The sequence below is a fragment of the Panthera pardus genome, unplaced genomic scaffold, assembly GCF_024362965.1.
Source record: "Panthera pardus isolate Hobbes unplaced genomic scaffold, ASM2436296v1 HiC_scaffold_12, whole genome shotgun sequence".
NCBI lineage: Eukaryota > Metazoa > Chordata > Mammalia > Carnivora > Felidae > Panthera > Panthera pardus.
In genome coordinates, this window is record NW_026526677.1 from 43,396,187 (window position 1) to 43,421,750 (window position 25,564).

Here is a 25,564-nt window from a genome sequence, read left to right on the forward strand (position 1 = left end):
TTTTTCCCCCTTCAATGTGGAAGGATCATTATAGCTTAAATCTTCCTCTGCAAAGCAAAATAAGTTCATTTATTCTCGTAGCCGACAAGAGCCTGGGTCTACCTTCCTTTCTGTAGCTCTGAGTGCATGTTCTCCTTGGCAAGGAGAGAAAGAAAGGCTATTGAGTACTTTTTTCCCCGTCTGTTTGATAAAAAAGCATGTTTGTTTTTGTTCATAGATTTAAAGCCCAAAATGGGCCAGTACTGTAAATAAAACATGCGCTCTCATTTGAAAAATTTATTACAAGGAATTTTGTTTATGATTTCATCTTCTCCAGTAATAATTAATTGGAGGTCTTCTGTGGTCCCCACAGACCAACAATCATTCAGACTGTATGAAAGGATCATCCAACACAGCCTCTCTCCTGTCTCTCATCCATAGCCAGAGGAGCAGTGTCTGGGTGTGCTACAACGTTAGCCTGCTTTGGAGAAGTTCAGTTTATGATGTGACTGGCCTGTTCCAGTGTTTGGGGCCTATTTACAAGTCTGTCTGTGACACTGAAGTCAGAGCACCTTTTCAAGGATGCCTCAGATAAGGAAACTCTTCCTTTACACTATCCCTGTAGTTTAGAACGACACCCCATTTTACTTCTCGAGTGCTCAGAATGAAATTACTCAACTGTTTGGTTTAACAAAGGAAACACACATGTATACCCCTATCCACACAATCATATAAATGATAATACCTGAAAATTGGTGAGTATATTCTATGTACTGGACACTCTGCTAAGAGCTTTTTACATGAATGATCTCAGTTTCATAAAACAACTGTTTCAGTCAGGACAGGCTAGGTTATGACATGGTAACAAACAACCCCAAGATTTCCATGGTTTACGATGACAAAGCTTATTTCTCTCTCTTGCTACATGTCCATTTATGTTTGTGGGAACCCTGTTCCACGTCACCCTCACTCTGGGTCCCAGCAGCTAAGCAGCCCATGTCTGGAACATTGGCAGAGGACAGAGAAGTTCCAGAAGATCTTACATCAGCAATTAAGTGACACTTATCACTTCTGCTCACGACTTGTTGACTAGGACTAATCTCATGACCCTTCCCACTAGGGAGTGAGGAGGTACAGTCTGAGTCTATGTCCCACAAGTCGCGATGTGGCAACTGGAAATGTTTACTGAAAATGGTAACCACACAACAACTTTGTAAGGTAGATACTCAAAGGTTTTTTTTTTTTCCGTTTTATAGATTTGCTGATTACAGATTAGGAAACTGAGGAATAGGGAGGATTTGTAACTTATTCTAGTTCTTGCATCTAATAACTGGGGAGCCAAGATTCAGACTCAGGCAATTTGAAAGCATACTTCCCCCACCCCAACACATGCACTCATACGTGAGCATGCACATGCTTAAATACACACACACACACACACACACACACACACACACACCCCTAGGTGCTAGTAGTTAAGTGATCCAGGAGCTGTTAGGTCACAGTATCCTGAAAATGCATCCAGGAGTGGAAATACAGTGGTGAGTGTGAGCCAAAGTCCTTAGAAAGAATCGAAGGTCAAAGCAGGGAAACTATGCTTAGTCACTATGTCCAAGAGGCAGGATCAAGGCCAAGAAGGAAAAATAAAGAAACTAAAAGCCAAGGGTCAAGAGCAGGACACACTGAAATGGGAATATGGTTGGCAGCAGACAGGGGATGGTCTAGTGCTAGATGTTAACCACACAGAGGCCTTTGTATTTCTGTAGCGTGGGTGGGCTTGGCTGGGTTCAGGTCTAGGGAGGAAGCAGAGCATGACGAATACTGCCTCAAGGCTGATCCTCTCATCTAATTCCCACTCTCACTGGGGGAGTGTGTCCTCTCCAAATTGGGTGGGAAAGAACTCAAATATGGTGGATAGAATCTTCTTTGGAAGCCAGACTTGGCCATGTTACTGCTTTAGGAGTTTGTCTTAGGGATTAGCCTTTTACCTGGGACTGGTCTGATCCCTTGTCATAGGGATTTATAGCAGAGACTCGGCTCTTCCATGATTCCCTTTCTCTCTGACTTTACATCCTTGCCTGCTTGCGTCTCATTCTTGTTGCCAGCCAAGGGTTCTTTGATATGTGTTTGGCAAGGTCCTTCCTGAAAAGAATGATTGAGAGTTTCATGAAGGGACTATTGACAAAGGACCAGACAAGGTTAAGGCAACTAACAAGGATGACGAGGTGCCCTGAGTCTAGCAACTGTGGGAGGTGTTACCTAGTAGAGGGAGCAGTTTATCAGACCCAGGGAGAGCTATGGCTGTAAGAGAGACCTCCTGATAGGGGTCAGATCTTAAGTAGAAAAACATGGTAAGAAGGGAGCTGGAGAAGTAAGTGCCCCAATTTCTCCCTTCTTCTACATTCTGATCTACTGATGAACCTGAATTCAACCAAAAACCAAAGGGCAAGGGAATCTAGGTAATGAGTCTGTCAATCTCATATTCCCAGGGTACAGAGGGTAAGGACAGAGAGAGCAAAAAATATCCAGCACATATGCTGGATATGGTTTCTGGTCTTGATGCTTCTGATGAGTCTCATCCCCTCAGCTCCACGACCACCATCCCCCACTGTGGTCACTCCAAGTGACAGCAGCTGTGTGTGGTCCTTTGGCTGCTACTCTTGGGTCTGCTGTTTGTTCATCCATTAAGTCAGCCATTTGAAAAACATTTTTTGAACAAGCTGTTATGAGCCACGTCCTGTTTAAGATTCTCAGAATCCAGTAGTGAGCAGAACCGAGTGCCTGCCCTCATGGAACTTACATTCTAGCAAGGAAAGCTGATGATAAAGAAACTTACACAAGGCTATGTTACAGATACACTAGCTGTGAAAATGAGGCAGGGCAAGAGAGAAAGAGTGATGTGAACCACTCTTTTAGGTAGGGTTATCAGGAAAGTACCCTCAGAAGAAACTGTCATCACACGCCATATGCATAGAAATGCAATGGAGTGTGGTTCGTACACCATCTTTATCGTTTAGGAAATTTCAGTGCCTTTAGGAACAATGCATTACATTAAAAAATTGAAAGGACGAAGCTAACTAACAATTCAAAAGGTCTATTTCACAAAGTAAGAGAACGAGGCACTCTTTGAGAGCTTAGAGCTCATAGGAAGAAGTCCCTGCCCCAGAGAAATCAAGGGAGGCTTTGTGAAGGAGGCAATGCATTCAAGTTCCATTACGGATAGGGACATTGACTAGGCAGGAAGGAGCAGGGAGGACATTGTGGGTGGGGGAAGGGAAGCCAGTGTGAGCAAAGTTGCAGAGGTGACAATGAGTTATTGACAATGGGGGAAGATGGATGCAAGCTAATGAGTTTTGCAGGCTGCAGGCAAGGTTTCTACATATGCTTTGAATTACCCTGCAGCCAACTGGCATCAAAATGTGTTAGGGTAGTAGCTGGCGTAGTGGCAGAGTCAGGGATAGGTTGAAATTTTCTCTCTGCCCATAATGAGCTGTGTAACTCTATGCAAGTTTCTGAGCTTCCTTGAACGTCAGTTTGCTCATCACTAAAGTGGAGAGGAAGTCCTAATTGGGATGTCCATTGCTATGCTTGGATGTGAAATATTTGGCACAGTGGCACATAGTAGGCACTAAAGGACTATTCTTCTTCTTGGCCTGAGAAATGAACAATAAAATGTTCTACTTGTCTGGACAAAAAAGCAATTAAGGTTGAGATAGGAAGCCAGCTTTTATGGTCGTGGAAAGCACAGGCTCTGGAGTCAGATTGACTGGATTCTAAACTGGGCTTCTCCATTTTCCAACGAGTGAACTGGGGTAAAATGGTAAGTAACCTCTTTGGACCTCATTTTTTAATCTCTAAAATAGGATGCTTACAGTGACTATCATGCTTTGTTGTGAGGAGTCCATAGAATGCTAAAGAGCTTAGTGTGGTCCCTGGCACAGGGCAAGTACAGCTATCGTGTGTTTATTGTGATAACTGTCATTATTGACTCAGAACAATCCCTGCAGTGCTGGAATTCCCATCTGCACTGGATGAGAGCTTCCACCCGAGGCTGGGAGATGGTGGCTGTGGTGGGGATGGCAGATGTACCGCTCTCATTGGTGAGATGTGGAAGGATCCATTTCAATGCAGGAGAGAAGAGAGTGTGTGTACAAGAGTGGGGAAAGCCTGTGTCCCAGCCAGTGCACCAGCAGCCCCACTCCTGCCTTAGCTCTTACCAAGCCCATGAATTACAGAGTTGGATACACTCTGGGAAACCACTTATTCACACGATTTTACCACCCTATTTAGAGAGGGACAGCTAAAGTCCAAAGATGGGTAAAGACAGATGATCTCTGATTCCATCCACTGCTTTCTCTTTGCTGGCATTGCAAATGCATGACAAAGTCAGGATCAAAACCAGACCCACTGAAACTCGGGGCTGTTATTTTTTCCATCAGCATCTTCCCTTTTCTCCTTCAAAAACACCATACCCTTTCAGAAGCATCCTTCCTGAAAGCAGCCACCTTAAATGTTATACTGCCTTCTCTCGCTCTCCATTCCAGTGGAGGGGACTTGACATACCAGGAGGGGTGGGGAGGAAATGGATCAAGGAGAAAGGAGGGACTGGAGTGTCCCCCAGTGGGAACCCCATTCCAAGGTCAGGCTCCAGAAAGGGCCTTGTATACTGTCACTTTGCCAACTCATTCATTCATTCTAGAGTACTAGGAGATCTTTTCTGGTGTATTCTCATGGATTTTTAACATAGATGATAATGTCAGCTGTGAATAAAGACAGCTTTATCTTTTTCTTTTCCAAAGTCTATGCCTCTTATTTACTTTTATTGCCTTATTTCACTGGCTAGGACTTCCAACGTGTTGGACAAGGGTTATGAGAGCAGACATCCTTCCTTTGTTCCTGATCTTAGGGGGAAAATATTCAGTCTTTCACCATTAAGCATGATGGTAACTGCAGGGGTTTTTTTTGTTTTTGTTTTGCTTTGTTTTGTTTCTGTAAATTCCTTTTATTAGGTTGAGAGAGTTTCCATCTATTTTCAGTTTGCTGAGAGATTGGTTTTTTTTTTTTTCCTCTGGAGTTATTTTTTTAATCATGATTGAAAAATTTTGTCAGATTGATAAAACCATATAATCTTTCTTCTTTAGAATATTAATAAGGTGCTTATGTTGATTGATTTTTGAATATCAAACTGGTCCTACACTACCAGGATAAGCTCCATTGATCATGGCTTTACTATTTAATTGAGATTTGATTTGCTAATTATATGTTGAAGATCTGTGTGTCTATGTTCATGAGGGCTATTGGTTTCAAATTTCTCTTCTTGTAATGTCTTTGTCTGGTTTTGGTGCCAGGGTAATGTGTGCCTCATAAATGAATTGAAAGTCTTCCCTTCTGTTCTACTTTCTGGAAGACAGCATGTAGAATTGGTGCTATTTCTTCTTTAAATATTTGCTGGATTTGCAAAAATCATGTGTAACTGAAGATTTCTTTTTCCAACTCAAGCTTTCTAATAGTTATAATAAAACTATTTATATGATGGATTTCATTTGTGGTGAATTTATGGTTTTCAAAGAATTGGTCCATTTCACCTAATGTGTCAAATTTATATGTGTAGGGTTGTTTTACAAATACTTACTAGCCTTGCCATGTCTGTGGGGTTTGTCATGATATCCTCCTATTCACTGCTGATATCATAAATTTGTAGGGTTTTTTTATCTTCCTGCCTTTGTTAGTATTGCTAGAGGTGTATTAACTTTATTGACACTTTCAAAGAGCAAGGTTTTTGTTTCACTGAAATTCTCTATTTTTTTCTGGTTTCAATTTTATTTATTTCTGCTCTTTATTTTTTGTTCTTCTTCTTGTTTGGGGTTTATTTTGCTCTTTTTCTAGCTGCTTCATGTGGAAGTTTAGCTTATTGATTTGAGATATTTCTTCCTTGCTTCTATAAGCATCTAGAGCTATAAATATTCCTCTAAGCAATGCCTTAGCTGCATCTCACAAATTTTCATTTGTTGTATTTTTATTTTTCAGTCAGCTCAAAATATTTTCTCATTTTTCTTGAGAATTCCAATTTGATCCATAGGTGATTTAGAAGTATGTGGTTTAATTTCCAAGTATTTATATTTTCTCATTTTTCTTGAGAATTCCAATTTGATCCATAGGTGATTTAGAAGTATGTGGTTTAATTTCCAAGTATTTAGAGACTTTCTTGTTATCTTTGCAGTACTGATTTCAAGTTTAATTCCATTTTAATAGAAAGGCACACTTTATATGATTCAATGCTTTCAAACTTGTGAAGGTTTGCTGTATGACCCAAGATATGGTCTATCTTGGTAACTGATCATTGTAGATTTTGAAAATGTGGCCTCTGCTGTTGGGTGGAGTATTCTCTAAATGCCCGTTAGATCCGGGCATCCAGTGGTGCTATTTATTTAGTTCTTATACACCCCTGATGGTTTTCTCTCTACATGTCCTGTCAATTACTGAAAGAGAAGTTTTGAAATTTCTAGCTATAATTGTGGATTTGCCTATATTTTCAGTTTGGACCATTTTTGTTTCATATGTCTTGAGGTTCTGTTGGTAGATGTATCCACATTTAAAATCATTAAATCTTCCTGGTAAATTGACTCTTATCATAATATCCTTCTATATTGCCTATCATTTTCTTTGCACTGAAATCAACTTTATCTGATATTTTACAGCTACTGCAGCTTTTCTTTTTGATGAGTATTTGCATGGTATATCTTTTCCCATCATTTCCCTTCTAACCTTCCCATACGGCTGTATATAAAGTGAGTTCTTTGTAGACAGTTTTAGTGAGTCTTTTATAAAAACAAAAAATCCATTCTGAGAATCTCTGACTTTTAATTGGTGTGTTAGGACCATTGGCGTTTAAATGTATTTATTGATATGTGTGGATTTAGGCCTCCCATATTATTATTTGTTTTCTCTTTGCTCCCTGTGGTTTATTGCCTTTGTTTCTCCTTTTCTTTTTTTGAATTGTTTGAAAATTTTTAAAAAATCATTCCAAATCAGTTTAATTGTTGTGGTTTTGACTATATATTTTTTGTATATTTATATTTAGTGGTTATTAAGATATTAAAATATACATACTTGTATCCTCACAGTCTATTTGGAATCAATGTTTTCCACTACAAGTGTAACGTAGAAACCTTATCTCCACATAGGTTCCTTTCTCTGTGTATTTTATAGTTTTCTACATGTTATGTCTACATGTATTGGAAACCCCATCAAACAGTGTTATGATCTTTGCTTTCAGCCATCATATATTTAAATAATTCAAGAGAAGATCAATAGTTTATCATATTTAACTATATATTTACTATTACCATTGCTCTTCCCTTATTTGTGATATTCCAAATGTCTCTGTAGTATCATTTCCCTTTGCTTAAAGATTTTCTATGTCAATTATTTTAAGGCAAGTCTACTGGCAACAAATTTCTTTATTTCACCTTTGTTCCTAAAGGATATTTGCATTTCTTTTTTTTTAATTTTTAAAATGTTATTTATTTATTTATTTATTTATTTATTTATTTATTTATTTATGAGAGAGAGAACACAAGCAGGGTAGGGGCAGAGACAGAGGTAAACACAGAATCTGAAGCAGGCTCCAGGCTCCGAGCTGTCAGCACAGAGCCTGACCCAGGTCTTGAACCCACCAACCACGAGATCATGACTTTAGCTGAAGTCAGACACCCAACCAACTGAGGATATTTGTATTTCTAAGTTGACAGCTCCTTTCTTTCAACAATTTAGAAATGTTGTTCCACTTCCTTCTCCAATGACCCAAATGTTGACACTTTTGTTATTATATGTTATTATATTGGATCATATGGTAGTTCTATTTTTAATTTTTCGAGGAACCTCCATTCTGTTTTCCGTAGCAACTGCACCAACTTACATTCTCACTAACAGTGCACAAGCGTTCCTTTTTTTCTACATCTTTGCCAACACTTGATATCTGTTGTATTTCTTATTTTAGCCATTATGACAGGTATAAGATTCTATCTCATTGTGGTTTTGATTTGCATTTCCCTGATGATGAGTGATGGTGAGCATCTCATTTACTCTTGAGAACCCATTTAACCTCGTGGAGGAGGGCTGGCATATCAGCAGGTAGAATTTAAGTCCTAGGTTAGCCTGAACTGGATTTTTGGTTGTTGTTGCCTTTTTCTGTCGGTATTGTTAGAAAAACAAGGGGTCTCAGTCTTTCTACTGCCCCTTCTCATCTCAGTCTGAATCATAACCAGAGCCTGAAGGCTTCTAATGTTTTTCAGGGACCAGATTTGTCATCAGATCCAAGAGGCAAACACTGCTTCGCAGACTTACAGTGGGAACTATACTGTGCACTTGCACATGAGATGGCCCTCCACCTGTCTTGGCAACCACAAGACAGACCCTTTATATACAACCCTGGGGAGTCCTCCCTTCAGGACATCTTTCCATTGAAATACAGAGATGATGACTTCAGCCACTGTGGTGAAGTCTCAATGGAGGCCATTCAGGTAACAAAACTAAAAAAATGTGTGAATGACTCAGAGGTTTTCTAAGGTGAGGAACAGAAGGAGGGATAGAAGAAGGAGAAGAAAGAGATGCATGTGTGGTCCCTGTCTTGACTAATAAGTTGGCAGTGACGTAGAGAAGTAACTCGATGCGGGCTGAATTTTGTTCCTCTAGTTCCTGAGTCCTGAAAACTGAACTATAGACTTAAAGAGTGTTAAAACAGGAGGGTTACTGCCCCAGAGATGGTCTGGGGAGAACCTGCCAATCAGACCAGTGTCTGCCTTCCACCACAGGACAGGAGAAAGGCCACACAGCGCCCAGCTTCTGCCCCTCTGAAGAACACCTGGATGGCTACGCCCACACTCAGGACTGGAGGGACTGTCTGGCCCCTCATCAGACTAGCTGAAAGCCAAGATGGGAATCAGCACAAGTGGGATACCTGGCCTCAAATCCCAGCTTGGCCCCCACTTACTCATCTCTAAATGAGTACTAATATGGGGGCACCTGGGTGGCTCCGTCGGTTAAGCATCCAACTCTTGCTTTTGGCTCAGGTCATGATCTCACATTTCATGAGTTCGAGCCCCATGTCAGCCCTTTGTGCTGGCAGTAGGGAGCCTGCTTGGGATTCTCTCTCTCCCTCTCTTTCTGCCTCTTCCCTGCTTGCTTTCCCTCTCTCTCAAAATAAATAAACAAACACTGAAAAAAATTTAAAAAAAAGAAGGGTAAGAAACAACCTTATTCTATTACTAATCACACATGGTACTCCTCCTTGTCAAGCCTGTCATAACCTCCGAATATTCAACACAGTTACCAGAGAAGAAATGTGTCATCCTTGATCCAAACCAATATTCCAGCAAGAGAGAGGCAAAACTGGGACTAGAATCTAAATCTTCTGCTCTCCCGTCCACTGCTATTTCACTGGTAGCACCTCGTCTTTCTGCTCCAAAACTCAGAAATAGAAATGGTAACCCTACATGTTAGCAGGACTTTATGTCTCCTAAAGGAATTGAGAAACTTCCAGCTGTTTTTCTCAAAGACCTGTAGGGAAGACAAGAACCCCTAACCCAAATGGTAAAAGAAAAACACTGTGCTAGTTTTTGGTCTCAGGAGGGCTTTCTGGAGCATCGAAGAGGATATACACCCTGCTGAGAGATGAATCTTACATGCTGTAGTAACCCTTATGTGACTTTCACGGGCCGGGACATTAGCCTGACTTAATTTTTTGTTTAATTTTTACAATATTTTTGAGAGAGAAAGAAAGAGAAAGAGAGAGGGAGAGAGAGAGAGAACCAGCGGGGGAGGGGCAGAGAGAGAGGGAGACACAGAATCCAAAGCAGGCTCCAGGCTCCACGCTGTCAGCACAGAGCCCAATGTGGGACTCGAACTCCCGAACTCCTGAACCGTGCGATCGTGACCTGAGCCGAAGTCAGATGCCAAACGACTGAGCCACCCCAGTGCCCCAGCCTGAGTTAAGTTTTAATATGTCAGTGAATGCTTTGAAATATAAGGCGGGTGAGTGCCCACGAGCGTGTGCAGCCCTGTGTGCATGTTGTGCTCATGACTCCTGACAGCGTGCTATGCGCAGGGACCACGTCAACATGTTTTACATGCTGACCCATGTGCATGCTTCCAGGAGTGTCTGAGGGCGCATGGGTTGGCGTGTAATGCATGTATGTGTGTGAACGTATGTGGAGGTGACCTATCGTGTTTGTCTCAAAAGCTGCAGGTGTTGCAAGTAGTGCTATGGCAGGTGCCACCTCTCTGCTTCTTGGCTGACTCCCCAGCCCTCATTAACACCCACGATTGCTCCACAGCCTTCCCATCACTAAGCTGTCCCAGCATCTGGATGCCTGCCAGTTAGAAGCAGGGACTCCTGACATTATCCAGGGGATGCACCATTCTGTCCCGTCAACCCTGGCTTCACCCCAGGACCAAGGATACTCCCGAGAGCCAGCAAGGAGGAATTCACAAAGTTCAGTTACTCCCACCTGAAATGTCTCTCCTGCCAGCCCCAGGCTCCTGTGCCTGCTACCTCAGCCCTCCACTGAGCCCGTACTAAGGCCAGGCTGGGCCACGGACTTCAACCCAGAGTGTGCCAGACATGGGCCCTCTGGCAGACAGAGATGTGACCCCGCTGAGAGGCATTCTTTGCTTTGGGGAGCAGCAAAGAAGGAATTTCATCGTCCAGGAGGAACTTTCCTCCTACTATAATTCCCAGTGCCTAACACATAATTAGTTCTCAATATATGTTGAGTAAATGACTGACTGACTTACTGACCGAGTGTGGATAATGCATGCTGAGGTAAAAGACTAGGCGCTGTTTGGGGACAGGGTTGTGTACTCTTTGGTCCGCATGTTCTACTTGAGGCTGGTATAGTTGGAGTTAAAATTATGAATGGGCTGTCCCGTTGAGGTTAGCATTTATTGAGCACCTACTGTGTGTCAAGCACTAGGCCAGACCCTCAGGAAGAATGTCACAATGTTCTGGAGTGACAGCTGTATTTGTTTGCTAGGGCTGCCATAGCAAAGTACCTCAGACTGGGTGGCCTACACAACCTGTCAGCAGGTTCCCTTCTGAGGGCCACGAGGGAACGATCTCTGCTGGGCCTCGTTCCTTGGTTGGTAGATGGCCATCTTCTTGTTGTGTCTTCCCATCATCTTCTCTCTGTATGTGTCTGGGTCTAAATTTCCTCTCGTTGGGTAGTCACCGGTCATACTGGATAAGGACTCATCCTAAGGACCTCATTTTAATTTAATTACTTCCTTAAAGACCCTGTCTCCAAATCCAGTTACATTTTGAAATGCTGGAGATTAAGACCTCATGATATAAATTTTGGAGGGTACACAGTTTAGCCCACAATACACATAGATGCAGGTCGTTGAAGTGTCACGTTGTCCATGAAGACTGCTTTGGCTTTCTTCCAGAGAATTTGGTACTGCCATAATAACCGCTGTGCGAATTTTGTCATGGTCATTATGTGTTTAAGCCGCTATCTTCCTTCTAGTCTGAGGACTTGTGAGCTGGGCTTCAAGAGTTCATACTCTGTGTCTAGTATCTGGCATAACACGTGGTGCCAAGGAGTGCAGTAAATCCTTGTTATATGGAAGGACGGATGGAACTGATGAAAATGGAACGGAAGGAAATCACTAGAAAACGCTTGTGGTGGATCCCATGGTCCTGGTAATAAGTCTAAGGGAGCAGAGAGGTGTTGGACAGGCCTCTCAGAGGGGAAGCCCTGCTCCAGGCTATGTCCACTGGCAGTTAATCTTGCTTTGCAAAAAGGGCAACAGGAAGAAAGTGTGCCCAAACCAGGAATCTCTCCACCAGGGGAGATTGCATCATTCCTGGCTTTTCGAGCTGATAGGGCCCATGACTCCTGAGGTCACGCTGGAAGAACAAAGAGACTCTGCACCAGGTCTTGTCCTGTTTCAGTCCTAGCCCATATCCCACTTACCCACCCCTGCCTTGGTTGCCACATTCCTTTCCTGGAATCAGTATGAGGGCAGCCAGGCAGGAGTTTTCAAATAAAAAACCCCGAATGGAGGTTGAAAATAGTGAGGGATGCTCTTCCTCCGAGGACTGAAGCCCTGAATGTACTAGGGTCTTCATCGGGTGGTGGCCCCTGTTTCCATACTGCTGGTCTAGAACACTTCACTGGTACAGCCAGGCTGCCTCCTGCCCCCACCACCCAGCCCCCTGTGTTTCTGGGGTCGCTGTCTTCACCTGTCCCCTCCTCCAAGAAGGCCTGAGTCTAGGGCAGGAAAAGTCATCTTCCCACCTTTGCCCCCCACCCTGGACCTATTTCCCTTGACTCTCCCCAGCCTTACTACCAGAAGCATAGCCCTCTTGGTGCCTGTTGCCCTACCTCTGTCTGGGATTCCCAGAAAGGCCAGGCTTGGTACACAGTGCCCTTCCATGTCCCCTGCCCTACCCTTCTGAAGCCTCACCTTCATCCCTCCCTCCTTCTCCTGCGTGGTGGGCACGCTCCTCTCTGTGCTACCTGGCCCAGAATGGAATTGGAGCTTCCTCTTTCTGGATTCGAGGTCTCATTTGATTGCTTACGCCCTGCAAAGGTCCCGTTCCTGCTCTTCCTGTTCTGGCTTCCCCTTGACCGGGGACTCTCTGGGCCTGCTGGAGCCTGGGCTCAGGAGAAGGAGAGGACTGGCCTTAGTGGAGTGTGACTTCTGATGGCCCTTAAGTGTAGGCAGCAGGCGCACCCTGGCGCCTCTCTCAGCCCTGCTGGGGCGGGGGGGGGGGGGGGGGGGGGGGGGGGGGGCTCACTCTAGTAAACAGAACTGTGGCCCAGACAAAAGCCATTAGACATCACGACGACATCCGTGCCATGCCATGTTCCTGGCACCAAGGGCCCGGCTAAATACCTTTGCAAAGCTCTCATTGTGTTGCATCCTGCCCGCCCTCCCGGCCTTCCCCGCACTATCAAATCTTCCTGCGGCCCTTTGTTGTCAAACCAAATATAGCGCTACATTGTCTGGCCTTCCACCCATTCTGGCTGGATAAAGGGGCTCGGTCCCCAGACTGGGGGCGCGCGGCTCCGGCAGCCTCCTCAATGCTATCTCACCACCCCAGCCCACGCCGGGGACCCGCAGCCGCCCCGCCCGCCCGCTCCGCTCCGGGGCCGGCCGCCGCGCCGCTGATACGCTGGGTATTCTTCTCCGGAGGTTCCCACGAGCATGTCACTAACCGTTTCCTGGGCCTTATCACCGGGAGGAAAAAAAGGAGCGCCTTTGAAGAGTGGAAACAAAACATCAGGCCCCATTGTTGTGTGACTTCCCCGGGCACAATCTAGGCTCTCCATCGCTCCGCACGCAGAGACTACAAACGCGGCCTAACACAGATACTCCAATCGGCAATTTGACCAGGACAGTTATTGTTCTGTATCTGCCATCTCTGCTCTGCGTTGTTTGTGGCTTTTAAATCAGCCTTTTCATTCCTCTCTCTTGGCTCGGAGCAAGTCAAAAGCCGCTGCCGGTGGTCGGCACTGTTAGAAGCAAGGGCCCAATCTGCACCCTCACGGGCGCCTTGCTGGTGGCTGCCCTCCTCGGCCTTGCCTTCCTGGCTTCTCTCTGCCCTCGCTCTCATTCCTCTCCTCTGCCTCCGCCTCCTTCCTTTCCCTCCCATTTTCTTTCCCCCCTTCCTCTTTCTTCCAGTCCACGCCAGCCTCTGCCTCTCCCATTCACAAGTCAGCTCAGCCCTGTACCTAAGTGATGAGCGGGAAGCCTGTGCTTCTGATCGACTTCTTGGGAATGAATGAAGGGGAGTTGGGACTTGATTAGGATCCATTGCTCCGGTAGAGCCTGCATGATTCTAGAGTACTAAATCTTAGGGAACTCCCAAGACGAGTCCATCCCCTTGCTCTTACATGGGAAGAAGCACCAGAGGCTCTGAGACTAGAATGACCTGCCCGATACCACACGGTGAGTTGGTGACCGCCAGGACCGGAAGCCAGGTCTACCCAGCTTCTGGACCCTGGGCGGCAAATGCGGTGTCCTTCCTGGCTGCGACTCAAGATTCCCTCTGAGAAGCCCAGGGACACGTCCCTGTGTTAGGTGGCTGACTGAGATGCGGGCGGGCCTAAAACTCATCTTCCATTTTAGAGAAACCCAGGAAACATTTCCTAGCCTAGCACAAGGCGGCTAAGCACAGACCATGCGTACTGAAAACCCTAGCCAGAATATTGGCTTTGCTATTTATTAGCTGTGTGACCGTGGGCAAGTCACTACACCTCTCTGTCTGATTCCTCATTTTAAATGGGCGCAAAAGCAGAACCTACCTCCTAGTCTTTTTGTGGAGATTTATAGAGAGTCCCAGATGCATAAGAAACATTGTGTAAATATTAGCTATTTATGATTACTGAGAAGAAGCCCGTACTAACCTCCACTTTTACATCAATCACTGGCTCATTTTGCTATCTTGTAAATGTGGACATCTCAGAACTTGTCTTATAGTAGGGTGCTTGCACATGTACACTTTAGTTGGTCCCTCCCTCCACCCCACCCCGCCTTCCAGTCAGTAAACACCTTTCCCTACCCAGCAGCAGGTACTGAGAACATACTAGGTTGCCAGACACCGTGGGTAGCTTGCCCCACGGAGCTTCTGAGGCAAACAAAGGGATTAAGAACATAAACACACAAATATCCAACTACAAACTATAAAGTGAAGGAGGAATACACGGTGTGATGAAAAGTTGTACTGGTGGACCAAATCTAGATTGGGAGTTTAGGGAAAGCATCTCAGAGACAGAGACCTTCCGGTTGAGTTTTAAAAGAATGATGGAAGGTGGCCGGGCCAGGAGCAAGTGAACACTCCTGGCAGAAGCATGATGGGGCCCCTCTGAGGACCTGATCAGAGACTGAAAGTCCGGCATGCCTGGCACAGACAGCTGGACGGAAGGGCATGGAGTCAGCAGAGGGTACACAGGTCACTCAAGGTCGCGTGTGAATTTGGAATTTTACCCCCTAAGGCATTACAAAACCTCCAGTAGGTTCTAGTAGTTCATTTGGCTGCTGGACAGAGAATGGATAGAGCAGGGCAATTAAGTGCAGAGCAAAGAGGCTATTTATCTATTCCAGGTGGGAGAAGAGAGGAGCTTGGACCAGCATGGTGGATGTGGAAATGCAGACAGGAACTCACGGGGTATTTGGAATAGAATCTGTAGAACTCGGTGATGGTTGGACTACAGGGTAAGAAGGGAGAACAATGACTGAAAGAAGCGTCTGACCTGAGCATCCAGGCTTCGTACTGAGAAGGGGAGCCTGGAGGAAGCTCTGGACGTCAAGAGCTCTAGTTGTGTCTGGGATGCCCAGCAGATAGCAGGGTACTTGGATCTGGAGTTTAGAGTAGCAGTCCAAGCTAGAGATGCACATGTGGGCATTCACAGCACTGTATGGTGGTGAATGCATGCATGAATGAGTAAAGTGTTACTAAGATTGGAACTCAGATTTGTCTAACTGAACAGTTAATATTTTATATACTATTCAGTCACCCTCCAATGAACTAAATTCAGTAAAAGGGTGACTCTTCCAGTATCCAGAGACTAAGTCCAAGGCAAAAGGTGGTACCTCCCAGATCAAGACAACAGCCTGGATTCTCAGAAGTCTTGAGAACAGGCAGAACCCAAGAGTCTCCAGAGTCAGGGACTCTGGCATAAGATCTGGAGGTACATAGGAAGAAGAAGAATCTTGGGGAGTGTAGGATCCCATAACATCCCCACACTGCACTAGACCAAAACTCTCCAGAGTAGACTTTCATAAGTATGTACAGTACTCAGTATATTAGTAAGGCTGGGCTAAACTAGATGGCAAGAACAAACAACGCCTCCATCTCAATGACATAACTCCACCAAGTGCCACAGGGGTCAGGCACCATTGGAGGCAGTTTTCCAAGAGCACTTCCTGGATCAGGACTATCTGCCCCCTCCCAACAGTGATATCCTGATGGTCTTGAAAGTGTGGAGAATTCACAGCTGCCCCTGACAACTTTGAACTGGAAGCCACGCAAATGTCTGCCACTCCCAGCCTAAGGACCTGGCGTGTGGCCCCAGCCCAGCTGCAGAGGAGACCCGGTGATGGAGAGGAGTCTGTGGAGGCTTCATGAAGAGTGACTGTCCCTGCCTCGTGAGCAGGTGCACATGGTCTTTCCTTCTTCCAACGGGAGAAGTGATGAGACAGGATTGGAAGATCCAAGTGGGAGACGATTGGAGAGGGTCAAGGCTGGGGATGATGGCATTCAATCAACCTTTGAGAGCTAGGATCAGAAATCTGTGACTGGAACCATGTCTGTTTCTAGTCACGGGGATTCCATTTTCTCCCATTCTCTACGTGTGCTACTCATTGGAAAATGCTGCTACTTCTGTGACCTGGAGGAGGGGTTAAAGTGATTTACTCTGTCATACCATGAGGTCTGTGCCCTCTCGTGCCTGCTACCACCCAGGATCCATGTGGAGGAGAGAGCTGGGAGGGTGGGACAAGACTGCCCTGACTGAGCCGAATCCTGAGAGGCCACATTCAGGGAACTCCCCACAGGCCCAAACCTTCCTAAGCCAGGATCATGGTCTCTGCCAGTGAGTTTCTGTATCCTTCCAGCATAGTGATCTTATCGAGGCAGATTAAAAATGAGAATGGGCCCATAAAACATGCATTATGGTCTCTCAAAGCCTCATAAAGCCAGATGAATGCCTTGCTCCAAAGGTCCTTACACGGAGTTTACACCTCTCTCCCTCTCCATAATGGAATTGTCAACAACAGATTATTGAAGTTAAAAAAAAAAAATAGTTAACTTGTAAAGTTCAACCCATTTTGAATCATTTGGCCTCATGGATTCCCTGGAGTAAAGTGGATCATGCCAAAAGATACCTGTTTTTCCTTGGCCCTAAAATAGCTCCTCCACATTTTCCATGAGGCTTGGAGCAAAGGCATAGAAAGAAATCTTAGGGACAGCTCTTCCTTTCTGGGCGGTTCCATCTCCTCATCCCACCTTCCCACTGGTACCTAAGTCTGCAGCCCCAAAACAAAGTGTTTCAATTCAGGCAGATACCAGGCTTCTTATGTGTCTATTCCCAGGATTTCAGATCCTCTCCTGAGAAACAGCCTTGACAGGAAGAAGAGAGAGCTGCTAGACATTGGGCAGATTTTCTGTTCCTCTCTCTCTGACCACCCCCGGCCAAGGGTAAGTTACCCACACATTGCAGCCTTGCCTTTCTGTTCTCAGGCAGGAAGGATTGAAGGTGCTGGAGTGGAGCAACGAACCCGGCTCGTGGCATGCTCTGACTCTGGTCAAGCTGCCACCTCGTGCAAGTGACTCTGTTCCCAGATCCCCTGCACCCAAGTCCTTGTCTTGCTACTATGTCCTCTGAGAGTGGAGATTATCGCGGGGATGGGAATCCTGACTGGGCTGAATCCAAGCCAGCCACGGGGACTTCCTTCCTATCCAACCTCCCCCGGAAACTCAATTTCTTCCTCCTGTTTAAATAAATCCTTCCCTCAACTCCTTTCTCCTGGGTGCCAACCTGACCCACCCCTCAGCCTCCAGAGCTCTGAGGCCACACTGTGGTGGGAATAGTGAGAGGATGAAGCCATGGTCTGGGAGGGGTTTGGGTCCAGGTTTATTGCTTTCCTTTGGACTGGGTGTGATAGTTCAGCCAACATAGATATCAGCCCAAATTTTCCCAACAGGCTAGACTAAAAAGGCACATTCTTTTGAATGAAGTATTTGGGCCTTCTTTACTACATCTCTGATGGCCTGACTCTAGAGATGGGCTGGCATCTTTTCTCACTAGAGCCTCTGTTCTCTCCTGGACTTAAAGCTCAGACCACATCTGTGCAGAAGATCCTTCATACCCAGCCATACGACCTCAACCACAATCTCCAGATTGGTCCTCAGTCCTATAACACTTCATGCTGACCATTGATTCAACCCCAATTACTCTGTATTATAATTGTTTCTTTGCATGTCTGCACCCTGACTAAACTATGGGAATGTGGCAGGCAAGGGCCAACCAGCTTTGACTTACTGTTGTATCTCCAGAGCCTTACACAATGCCTGGCACATAGTACATGTTCAATAAATGTTTGCAGAATGAGTAAACATATTTAATTGTGTCTTCTTAGTCCGATTCTAAGCAGGCAAGAACTTTTGCAGTGTGTTGAGACTGTTTGCCCGTAAACTGTGTAGGGAAGCTCACTGATTCCGTGACCTCCTGGGATGGGCTCTAAAACACAAGTGAGACAGAATAAATGTCTGGCTGTTCTGTTTTGACTGGTGACAAGAGTTGCAAGCTGATTAATACATTTAAAGTGGTGATCAATTTGTCTTATTCACATCCTCTTATCTTGATTGTAATGAGTAGATCTTTTAACATAATGAAAACTGCATATTTCACTCAAATTCACAGTTTTGCATTCCAGAGGAGATGAAATGCTGTTTTTATTTCACGTTAAAATGAGGTGTAAGCTCTTGTCTTGGGAGGCCAGGGAAGGTGACAGGCAGCGTCTCTCCTTGAATGCCAGAGGTGTGGCATCTCCTAAGACCTTGGGTTTGACTATAAAGATTGTTTCCCAAACTGTGGGATGGGACTGCACCTCTTCGGTCACCTTGTCCATCTTTTCCCCATCAAATGAGTGACCTATAAATCAGCTCTGACTGGAGGCGATCTAGTTTTGGCTTGAATACTCTCTAGTAATGGAAAACTCGCCACTGTCCATTATATTTTTCAAAGCCTCCAAGCATAAGATTAATTCTTATTTTGGTCCAAAATAGACCTCCCTATCATTTTAGAAAAATGATATTTTTTCTATTTCTGTGGTTTTTCCTTTTTCCCTTGATCCCTCTCTCCTTTCCTCCTTTTCTTCCTTTTCTAACTTCTTATCAGTTCTCCCTAAAAATGTCTAATATCATAATAACCTCTTAAAATTGCACAAAGGCTTGGAGCTTTCATTGTGCTCTTCAAACAGCCTTGCAGAGTTGGATAAGTGAGTAGTTTCCTTTTGATTCTTTGCCAGTGCTGTTTCTCCTGGAATGGCCTATCCTCCAAGACAAGGGTGGCCTGTCTGACCCACACCCCTTTCTGCCTCTTTCACTGCCATATCTCCAGCACCCAAAAAGTGCCTGGTACACATTGGGTTCTAGCAACAGTTCTTGAATGAATGAATGCATGCGTGAATGACTAAATGGTGCCTGGAAGTGTGACCTTCTGTGTGATCCTGTGCCCCTGTCCATGCTCGGTTGTATGACAGGCACCTCTCCACTAAGCAGTGAGGACCACACAGGTGCCAAGTGGAAATGGGGACAAAAAGGGACATTCACATGCTCTTCTATGGCTGCACTCATGTTGGGGATGCTCAGGAGCTGTGAGAAGGCTGGGCTTTTGCTGTGGAGACCAATCAAGGGACAAGAACATTAGGTGCACAGACAAGAGCAGAGGTGAGAAGCAGAGAGTGAGTTGAGAGCTTACCCAGCCTGGCTCCCAGCGATGCCTGTGGCTCAGCCATATCCTCATGCAGGGTGATGACCCATCGGGAGATGACCCATGTCCTTATCCAAATCCCTCTTTATTGCTGAAGCCAACTCAAAATAATTTCCTTTACTTGCAACCAAGCATATCCATCTAAATAAAGGTAGACATAAAGATGTCTGTTTCTTGGTCTCGAAAGGGAGGCTGGGGAGGGTAGGAAATTCTCCCGAGGCCATGCGGAAAGGAATGACGGAGTCGGGACTGAGTGTTCACCCAGTGTCCCCTGATTGAGCTGTTCTGTGCAGTCACTGAAGCTCGTCCCTGTCCCCTGCTGGAGCTCATCCCCAGCACTGCCTCTCGCTTTTAACAAAAGAAAGAGTCACTCCTGGAGCAGCCAGATGTAACTGAGCAGTGGGAACCCAAACCAAGAGGAATTCACTCTCCATAAATTATGCTTTAATAGATGTCAATTATTAATTCCTAAATAAATATTTGTTAATATTCAAAAGAGTTTGCCTACTAAGAAAAACTCAGGCTACACAGAATAATTAGTGCTTCTCACTGTGCAATGGTTGTGGCCCATAATGATTTTTTTTTCCCTTTCTTCATCTTTATTTTTCCTGAAGTGTGAATGCCTGGTTGTGTCAGGTTTCCTGGGGAGGGTTCGGCTGGCCATGTGTTCTTGGGAGAACGCAAAGGGCTAATGCTTCCAGGGAAGCTTGCATACAGGCCAGTGGATCTTTCTCTGTAGAACGGGATTCTGTGAAAAACTGGAGTTGCCCCATGTCTAAGGAGAGGAATTGGAGATCCAGCCAAAACTGGGAAAATTTAACAATGAGTTTGCCAATAGCCTCATAACATATGACCAGTTTTGAGCACCATGCTACAGCTGGGTTAGCAGGCAAGTGTGGGGGTGGATAAGGAACAGAATAGATGAGTCTCCAGGATTCAAGGTGTGTGCAGACTAGTTGGGCAGAGCTTCATGGTAAATTCTTAGCACAAGGGAGAGGGATAGCAGTCCACAAGAATGGGGTCAAAAAAACGCCAGGGGAGCTTGGAGAAGCCAGAAATGTATCCTATTGAGGGCAAGGGAAGGAATCGATTTATGAAGGAAGGAGAACTTGAGACAGTCCACCCAAAATGGATAGGCTTTTGATGGGCAAAGACTGGCTTAGCATTTGAGTTTGAAAGGGCATTCAGGCACTTTCTCTCCTATTTAAGATACATTTACTGTATTTGGAGCAACTGATAGGTGCCAAGTCCTAGTCTAGGTACTAGAAATATAAAGAAACATCAAACTACATCTGTGACACATATAATGACAACTCACGATATCAGATGTAATATAAAAATAGTTGCAATACAGGAAATTATGAATCCAAGAGAATGACTACCTATACTAAGGGGGAGAGAGAAGGCTTCAAGAGGTGGGAACTCTTGATCTAGATCCCCAAGGATACATTCACTCAATTCTTCACTTACAGAAAATATTTACTAAATGCTACACATGTCAGGCACTCACTGCATGTTAAGATAGTGCAGTGAATGAAACAAACTAAGCCTTTTTATATCCTAAGAGTTCAACAAATTAAAGAGGAAGGGCATGCCTACCAGATGCTCAAGGAAGGGGATTGTCAGGAGGTGAGACTGGAGAAGTCAAAGCCACATTTGGAAGGACCTTGCAAGCTAGGCTAAACACAGAACTGTCTCTGGAGGCGATCAATGCAAAACCAAGGAAGGTTGTTAAAGCAGAATTTGAAGAAGGTGACCTTGAAGGCTCTGTGGAAGCAGACTGGAGGAAGATGAAGCTGGAGGCAAAGAGGCTCCTCAGGAGGTAATTGCAATAGCCCAAGATACCCCCGATGAGGGCTTGAAGCCAGCACGGGTGGTAGGGTTGGAGAAAGGATGCGTTTGAATTGGAAGAGCAGTTCTGTGTATATGTAAGTGCATGTGCCCAAGCTCTTTGAGAATCTAATCAAGGCTTCTTGCCCCAGAAAAATTCTCATACTCACCTACATGTATTATTTTGCAAACAACTTCAAGGGGCATGAATTCCAGATTAAGAAGTGCTGAGTTATGGAAACAGTGAGGGTGCATGGGGGCCAGGAGGGGAACACATAAAATAGGAGGTTGCCACAATGATTTGGGTGTGGAACTGTCAGGACCTGCCCTCTTGAGCCCTTCCTCTGACTGCCTAGTACCCCACGCCTTTGGTGGGCCTGGGCCCACAGGACCCCGCAGCTACCCTGCAGATGTTCGTGTCCCTTATTTCCATCTGCCATTCAGACATCCACCTGAGCCACGAGCCAAGGGGGAAAGTTCCTTCCTGCCTTTTCTATTCTGAGGGAGAGTTTAAGGATTTCCCCAGTGACACTAACACCTCAGGGTCCAGACCCAAGAACACCTCCTCACAGATGCCAGAGGGCTGGACTGGGAAGGCTGGAAGACATCAACAAACCTCATTCCCTCACTGCACAGTGGGGAAAGTTAAGGAGCAGAGAGGGGGAGGAGTTTTTCCAAGGCCACCTGGAACAGGTGGCCAAGCTGGAACTAGAACCCCCGCCTGCTAATATCTCTCATCCTCTGCCCTTCATAGGAGGCACTGGCCCCCTTCTTCGTGCTTCGGGAGTGCAGCACCTGTCTTGCTAATGGCACCGATCATGCCCGGTCCCTGTACCAAAATCACTGGACACAAGCTCTGTGAGTATGTCCACACCCAATGCAGGGACTCCAGGAGGTCAGGATATAGACCTGAGGGAGGAGGCACTTTGGTTGTCCCTGAACACTCACTAGTTTGTTCTGATGTCTCACCGTCCCACACCAGGGAAACAGCAGCCCTTACGGTTAACCCACAGAGCCCTGAGATTCCCCAGCAGTAGAATAATGGTAACGATACCCAATTCCCAAGGGTGTCCTGTGTATTGAAGGGAAAGAGTATGTAAATGGACTCCCACTGCGTACACTCAGGAAGTGCTCCTTCCTGCCTTTCTTCTTGGCACTTCTTCCCACACTCAAACTGAACGGGGCTGTGGGAAGAGCTGGGGATGCGGAAGGCTGAGTTTCTGGTCAGAGAAGAAGGCAGAAGCTGAGTTTTGCCTTTGTTGTGGCCTAGAGCTACATAATTTTTCTGTATATTGTATTTCCTCATAAACTGGCACAGATACCTTTGACTCAGAACCAATGTCAAAAAAGGGCAATAAGCAGGAGAAGACGGTGCTGGGATGCCCTTGGCATAAACCATATCTCTGCTGGCTTGGGTGGGTGATCTCCAGGTGCTTGACCCTGGCCCCTTCTGAGGGATCTTTCAGGTTCATGGGTGGCCATGCATGCTGGTGGGAAGGAACAAGAATAGGGGCCAGTGGGAAAAGGTAGGGGCCAGAGAGGCAGGATCTGGACCCAAATCAAAGGGAGTTAGTTGTACCTTCCTGTTGTCCCGGGTGATCCCGATTCCTTAGATTCTGGAGCATGGACAGGAATGAGAGCTTGGAGAGACAGTCCTGGGGGCAGATTCTGGCTCATCCCTTAATAGCTGTGTGAATTTGGGAGGGTTATTTAGAGTCCTTAAGCATCCGTTTCCCCAGTGTCTCCATCCATTGGATAGGGATAATAATAGGAGCCACCTCAGTGCTGAGTCGTAGATTGAGTGAGATAAAGCATGGGAAGCAGCTGGCACAGAGCCCGTATTACCTAATGGTCAAAAAATCTACCAAGACACAAACAAGAGCAAGAGGGCAGTGCTGGCCCTCCTGGAACCAGCTGCTGTTGTCTCTGCCCCAACAGCTGCCTGAGTCCTTCTGCAGCCCTCTTTTTTTTTTCTTTTTCTTTTTCTTTTTCCTTTTTCTTTTTCTTTTCTTTTTTCTTTCTTGCTAAACTTTTTAACAAAGGAAAACACACATACAGAAAAATATGCAACTCATAAGTTGTAACTGGATGAATTTTCTCAAAATGTACACTCACCCATGAAACTGGTCCCCAGATCAAGAAAGAGCCCCTCGTGTGCCTTTTGAGTCAATACGTAGTCCCCTTTGACTAGGGTAACTCCTTTCTGACTTCTCACACTGTGGATGAATAAGGTTTGTGCTTGAATTTTATAAAAATGGAATCATACAATACATACCTTTTTGTGTTTGGCTTCTTTCAATCAGCAATGTGTTGGGTATAGTTGTATTTTCCTTGCATGCCCTTTTCTATTATATGAACAAACCAGAGCTTACTTGTCCATTCTATGGTCGGTGGGCTTTTTCACAGTGTCCAGTATCTGATTATTATGAGCAGACCATCCTTATACATGACCTTTGATGAGCAAGTGTATGCATTTCTGTTACACATTAGGTTGAATCAAATCAAGTTGCCATTTTTGTAGGTCAAAAACAATAAAAAGTTGGCAACTTCATGTGGTTCAATCTGCTACTTTTGAGTAGAAATGTTGGGTCATAAGACGTTATGTTCAACTTTAGTAGATACTGCCAAACAGTTTTCTAAAGTGGTTGTGCCACAGCTTATATTCCCACCACTACTGTGTAAGTTTCCAATTTCCACAGCCTTTTAAACAAAGGCTACCCAGATCCTTCGGCTGAGTCTTAGCTACTGACATCTTCTGTTCCTGTGGGCCCTTTCATATCATCAATTTACAGTATGCTATGTGTTTACTTTCCCCTTGGGAAGGTCTTTCTGACAGTTCTAACCCTAACTGAGCCATGTTTTAGTATGTGAAGAATGTGGCTCGGTAAGATAGGGGGCAGAAGGAATCAAACCAAGAGGACAAGGAGCAAAGGCCGTCCCCCCTTTCAATGATAAACTTGGAGAGCCTGAGTTTGATTGGTATTAAGGGCATTTTCTTACACCCCAACAATTTTTAATCTGTCCCCAGACAGGAAATGGGAAATAAGAGGACAGGAGGTAAAACTCTTCCTTCTTGTCCAGATCCAAAGAAGCTAGATATTTTCAGAGCGTTTGGGTTGATAGTTGGGGCCCATTCACCAAACGGAGGCAGAATGGGTGGCTCTCTTCTCCCTGAGCTGACGCCCCTCGGCCTGGCAGGCAGGGCCAATATATCTATTAGCCATAGTAGGCTCAGTTCCCAGGACCCACAATACCTTTAGGGACTCATGAAAACATTTTAAATTCTTTTAAAATCAGAAAAAAAAAATGAACTTTTGGGTAGAAGAAAATGTTTTATTCTATTATATTAATATATTATTATTATATTAATATTCTTTATGTCAATAAACTCATAAATATAATTTTGTTTTTAATTAAAAAAAAATTTTTTTAATGGAGGAAGGAACCCTTGAAGGCAAAAGTGCCCAGGGCTTATGGAAGTTATAATAAGGCCCAGCAGCCTGAATCAGAGAACCAGCTAAAAGGTGCAAGATGGATATCCAGATTCATGGTGCTGTGTTTAGTTCCCCTTGGGAACGACTGATAGTTCTAGCCCGGTTTCAGTCATGCCCCAGGTTTAAGGAAGAGAGAAGCACGTCCACATTTGAGCCAAACACTAAAAGGGGTACACTGGGAAATTTTTTCATTGCACTTTATGGCCAAGAGTAAGGTAGAGTCTGATGGTCCTTTAGACCTGCCTTCTGGGTTGAGGTGAAATCTGAATCTTTAGACACCATGGACACAACTCCCAAGAGGCACATGGGCTGGGAGCTCTGGCAAGGACAGAATCATGTCCTCTGGCTCCCAAAAGGATCCCAACATGGGCATCCAGCCGGTCTTGGTGGCTGCTTTAATTCCTATTTGTTCTTTCTTTTTTCTTCCTCTCCACAGCATACACATACCCAGAGACTAATTTAAGGGCTGGAGTCTGAGACATCCAGATAGAATTCCTTCCAAACATGTCTTTGTTGAGCTGGCCTTCAAGGAAATATCGAATGATGAATAGCTGTTTGCTGACTGGAGGAATTTGGAAAGGACAAGTTATTTAAAGCTCCAGGAAGAACAACCAGGTTGGGAATATGTCTTGTATTATATGGGGAGGTTTAAAAAAGTCATTTTGCAAAATACTAATTATTAAAATAGGTCCAGGACGGACCTGATCTACTTTCTTTTTTTTTAAGTTTATTTATTTATTTTGAGAGACAGAGGGGGGT

General features: G+C 45.0%; 2 long non-coding RNA genes across 3 annotated transcripts; both read left to right on the forward strand.

Annotated features, from left to right (window-relative positions):
- The first annotated feature begins 333 nt into the window (after positions 1 to 333).
- LOC109271183 (uncharacterized) lies at positions 334 to 17,433 on the forward strand. Of its 2 annotated transcripts, XR_002081864.2 has the most exons (4): positions 334 to 1,197; positions 3,638 to 3,799; positions 8,274 to 8,501; positions 15,091 to 17,433. It is a non-coding gene; the product is annotated as an uncharacterized LOC109271183 (long non-coding RNA). The 2 variants fall into 2 exon arrangements; XR_002081865.2 differs by lacking the exon at positions 3,638 to 3,799.
- A 2,626-nt stretch (positions 17,434 to 20,059) lies between these two features.
- LOC109271353 (uncharacterized) lies at positions 20,060 to 25,541 on the forward strand. The gene is made up of 3 exons (XR_002081940.2): positions 20,060 to 21,303; positions 22,066 to 22,169; positions 25,242 to 25,541. It is a non-coding gene; the product is annotated as an uncharacterized LOC109271353 (long non-coding RNA).
- The last annotated feature ends 23 nt before the right edge of the window (positions 25,542 to 25,564 follow it).